Here is a 5,122-nt window from a genome sequence, read left to right on the forward strand (position 1 = left end):
CTCTCTCTCTCTCTCTCTCTCTCTCTCTCTCTCTCTCTCTCTCTCTCCCTGAGCTCTTAGCTACTACTCCAGCAGCATGCCTGCCTGTCCGCTGCCATTCTCTCCCCGTGATGGTCATGGACTCACCCTTTGAACCTGTGAGCAAGCCCCAAATTAAATCCTTTCTTTTATAAGTTGCTTTTGGTCCTGATGTCTCCTCACAGCAATAGAAAAGTAACTAAGACACAACAGAAAATTGCAAATAACGAAAGTATAAAGTTTGACTGACAATGGAGGTGGCTCAGCAGATAAAGGCACCTGCCGCCAAGACTGACGATCCGAGTTCAATCCTTGGAAGCCTACACGGTTGAAAAAAGAGAACTGACAATCACAAGTTGACCTCTGACCTCCACATTGGTGCTGTGGCACACATGAATCTATACACATAAGTAAATAAATGTAATGAAATAAGGAATTTGAGGCACTGTGACCTGCATACATCCACAAAGCCACCATCACAGTCAAGACAGTCACTGTGGGTGTCCACCCATAGATGACTCTTCTATTCCCTGCCCCTCCTCTACTTCCTTCTTGTCTCTTTGTTGGTGTGACTATAAGTTAGCTCACATTTGGTACAATTTCCTATAAAGGAGGACACATTTTTGTCTTATTTTTCTGGTTGGCATTTTTTTTCTCGAACTGTGATTATTTTGAGATTCAGTCAGGCAGTTGCATATGCTAATCATTCATTATTTTTACTGCTAACTAAAAATTGTGTGATATCAACATAATCAGTTAAGTTTTTTTTTTAATCTGTTGCCTGCAGTAGAAATTTGGGGTTATTTCCTTACACAAAACTACTAAGAGCATTTTGCTCAGATCTGCAGTCCCTATTAAGTCAGTGCTGAACAATGACATGTTTTGTTTTGTTTTGTTTTGATTTGATTGTGGATATTCCAACAGGTTTTGTACCACCTCTGGGCATGACAGTTTATCTCTACTGCAATGGTTTGCTCCTTTGTCAAAATTCAGTTTTCTGTGCATGTGCAGGCCTGGCTCTCTATTTGTTGCTTGGATCAATACATCTCTTTAAATGTTAATAGTGCAGCCTCAAAATCTGTAGCTTTGAAAGCAAATGCAGGTACAATTGCCCCCGACTTTTGTTCCAGGGTATTTTGTTTTGTGTTTGTTTTCTGTTTTTCCTTTGTTGTTTCCCATTTCCCTGTGAACTTCAAAATTAACTTATGAACTTAAAAAAAAAAATGGCTAGTCTTTGTTTCTTTGCTTTAAGAACTAGAAAGATGGGGAATGGGTGTGGTGGTGAATGATCCTCCTATAAGCCCAGTGTTCAGGAGGAAGAGGTAGGCCAATCTCTGAATTTGAGGCCAGCCTGGTTTACATAGTGAGTGTTGGGATAGCCAGGGCTACATACACAGAGAAGCCATGTCAAAAAGAAGGAAAGAAAGAAAGAAAGAAAGAAAGAAAGAAAGAAAGAAAGAAAGAAAGAGGGCAGGAGGGAGGGAGGGAGGGGGGGTGGAGGGAGGGAGGGAGGGAGGGAGGGGAAAAGAATTGGGGAATAATAGATGTTCAGTGGTCAAGAATGCTTGTTCTTTCCAAGGAGCTAGGTTGAGTTCTCAACCACAACATGATGGCTAAAAACAGTTTAAGGGGAGCAAACACTCTCTTCTGGTCTTCAGAGGGACAGGGCATGAATGTGATTCACAGACATACTTTCCGCCAAAACATCTATAATCATAAAATAATTAAGTCTTTTTAAAGAACTCATTGGAAACGATAAACAATTTGATCAGTTAATAGCAAATAGTGGTTATTAACAAATCATTCATTGTCGTTTTAAAAAGAGAGAAATAGAGACAGTTTATTAAAACAGGGAACACATTCCTGAGAGTAGGTGTGAGTGGAGAAGAGCATGTAGGTGGCCAGGGTCTCGGGGCCCTTTATAGAACACGTTCACAACCCCACCTCTCCCAAGTGTGTATGCCAAGCGTGACTGTTCTCCTGTACTTGCTGTTTGTTTCACGGAGTCCAGGCAATACCTAAGTAGACTTCTGCTGGGACTTCTGATGGGACTTTTTATGCTGAGTCAGTAAGTCAGTTTGGGGAGAAGCGGCATGTGCACAGTGAGTCCTCAGAAGGATGAGAAGGAGGTGTGCCTCCACGGACATCTTACGGTCAGCAGTGTTCTGTGGTTTCTACTGTACAGGCTTTCCTCTCTTGCCACATTGATCCACATGTATTTAATATTTTTCCATCCTATTAAAACAGTACATGTATAAAATCCCATTTCCATATATTTGTCAATAGTATACAGAAATACAATTGATGTTTGCATATCAATTATATGTTCTCCGAACTTGCTGAACTCACTTGTTCTAGAAACACTTTGTGAGCTCCACTGGGTTTTGTCCATAAATAGTCATACTGTTTGTACATAGAAAGGAGCCTCTGGTTTCTTTCTGGGAGAACTGTAGCGCCCTCTGCTTTATTTCCCTTGCTTGATCATTTCCTGGAGTCCCCAGGTCAATGCTTGCGGGCACAGGGAAGGACACAGGCAGCCCAGCTTTGTCCTCATCTTTGGAGAAGTTCAGTCTATTCTGTTAAGTGTGATGGTAGCTCTAGGTTTTGTTCTAATAAAAGATGATTTTTACTAGCTTGAGTTCATTCTTTTCCCAATTGCTAGAGTTTTCGATCAGAGATAGGTATTGAATTTTGTCTGATACCTTTTTGCGTGTGTGTGTCTACTGAGATATTTCAGATGTTTTTATCTCTACCTTGTTGCTTTGTTTAGTTACCAAACTGATTGATTTTTAGAAGGTAGATAAACCTTGGATCTCTACATCTCTATAGTGGTTTTTTATTCCATTCACTAAACTTTTCTCCATTTGTCCTTGAAGAGCACTGGCCTGTAATATTTTGAGTCGTCATGGGTATCACTCTCCTCTCACAGCGGGACCTTGACCTTCACATTCGTGTGGTATGGGTCCATTGGTGACAATTCTTTTACCTTTTTTTTTTTTCATGAAATAATTCACCAAACACATTCGCATGTATTTTCTTTTTTAAAAAAGCAAATGTCAAAACCTCAAATTACCAGCTTTTTTAAAACCTAAGCTTACCATTACTATTTAAACAATAGTCAAACTGGTGAGGTTGCTAGTATCCATGCACAAGTAGAAAACATCCTTAATTTACACTAAACCAGAAATGTATTACCATTGATGCAGTAATAGCTTTCATCACTAAATATTGAAGGTAATTGAACTATTTCTGTAGAAGATTCATCTGGCAATGTTAACTTCACAGCAGGCTGATGCTACTCACTCACATTTCATCACAATGGGAAGCAGATCCATGCTGGTGTTAAAAACCAAGTTCTAGCACCACTCAAGAGTCACAGAGCTCACCTCAGATTACATTTTGTGTAAAGCAAAGTGCATTCAGAGATTACAACAGAGATTTTTTTAAAGACAAAAAGAAAAGAGTCCTATTTTGTGGTTCTAACAACAAACTCAAACATCTATGACAAATAGGGGCTCCGATGAGCTGTTTTATAAATGTTTTGGATTAGGTACAGTTATACAGAAAATCGAGTTTTTTAATATCTTCAAAAAAAAAAGAAAAAAGAAAAGAAAGTTCCAGTTATTCCTCAGATGGTGCTTGCTATGGTTTAGCATTTCTGTTAAATGAGTGTGCTAAATTACTTGTTACTCAAGCGTAGCAGGTAGTCCTCACCATTTATTGTCAAGGATGCTAACTGTCCATCCTCTTCAACTTCTTCTCTTTCTTGACCATTTTCCACAATTCTCTTTGTAGTGACTTTCTTGCCATTAACTATCTTAGTTGACGTTGATATTGATTTGAAGTTGCCCACTCCACTGCCAACAAATGACACTGAAGAGAATGAAGTGAGACCCCATGACCTAGTGACCCGAATGGAGTAAAGCCTACATCAGAAGCAGGAAAGACACTGAAGGCAGAGAAAAAGGAGCCGGCACCTTGGCTTCGACTTCTTTGGGGACCCTGTTGGTTTCCAAAATAGTCATCAAATGGGTCTTCAAAGTACTAAATTGAAAATGGGTCCCTTCCACCAAGAAATTCCCTGAAGACATCATCTGGGCTCTGGAATGTGAAGCCAAACTCAAACAGACTGTCAAAATGACTTCCACCTCCTCCTTCAGCTCCGTTTAATCCTTCTTTGGGGTATTTGTCATAGACGTCCCGCTTTTTAACATTCAATAACACCTCATATGCTTCAGCTACTTGTTTGAATTTCCGCTCTGCTTCCTTATTCTCAGGATTTTTGTCTGTGTGCCATTTATTACTTTTTTTATTATTTTTAGTATTTTATTTATGTGCTGAAGTGCATGGGAATGCAGGCGCCTGGCAATGCCAGAAGCATCAGATCCTTTAGAGCTGAGTGGTGCTTGTGAGCCACCCAGCATGAGTGCTGGGAACTAGACTCTAGTCCATTGCAAGAGCAGAATATACTGTTAACCACTGAGCCCTCTCTTCTGTCCATTACTATCTATCAGTGATATTTTTATTTTGCTGTTGTCTCTGAAAAACATTGTTTTCTGGGTAAGCCAGGAAATGCTGAAGCTGACTTTCTGCTAGATTGCTGTGTTCTCTCTGAGTCTCGAAGTTGTTCACTAATCTTTTCCCTTCATCTGTTGTTATCACCAGCGAGGGCATTTTTCACCTTGGGCGTTAAGGCTTTCAGCTCTGGCTGGCTCTGCGTGAGCTCTGCTTGATGACTCCTCCTGCTAGCCCTTTAGATCATTCTTTCTTCATCTCAAATAATCTCCTTTAAAATAAGCACATGGGCTCAAGGACTTGACTCCATGTTTCAGGGCGAGTCTCAGCATATCTTCAAGAATGTCTCAGGTAGCAATCTTATGATATTTTTATTCATTTTTTAGACTTTTATTTTATTTGTGTGAGTATTTTGCCTACATGTGTGTCTATGCCACCATATGCCTGCCTGGTACGTGGCAACGGTCAAAAGAAGGCCTTGGATCCCCTGGAACAGAGTTGTGTTGTGGATACCCCAGCCTTGTATTTTGATACTAATTCCACTTTCCTGGGAGGGGCTGCAGAGGAGGAATGAATCAGTACACAAGTG

At 40.3% G+C, this 5,122-nt stretch overlaps 1 pseudogene; it reads right to left on the reverse strand.

The window, feature by feature from the left end:
* Positions 1 to 3,697: 3,697 nt before the first annotated feature.
* On the reverse strand, positions 3,698 to 4,323 carry LOC114608925 (annotated as a pseudogene).
* Positions 4,324 to 5,122: the final 799 nt, after the last annotated feature.

This window comes from Grammomys surdaster, unplaced genomic scaffold, assembly GCF_004785775.1.
Source record: "Grammomys surdaster isolate TR1022 unplaced genomic scaffold, NIH_TR_1.0 125941, whole genome shotgun sequence".
Classification (NCBI taxonomy): domain Eukaryota; kingdom Metazoa; phylum Chordata; class Mammalia; order Rodentia; family Muridae; genus Grammomys; species Grammomys surdaster.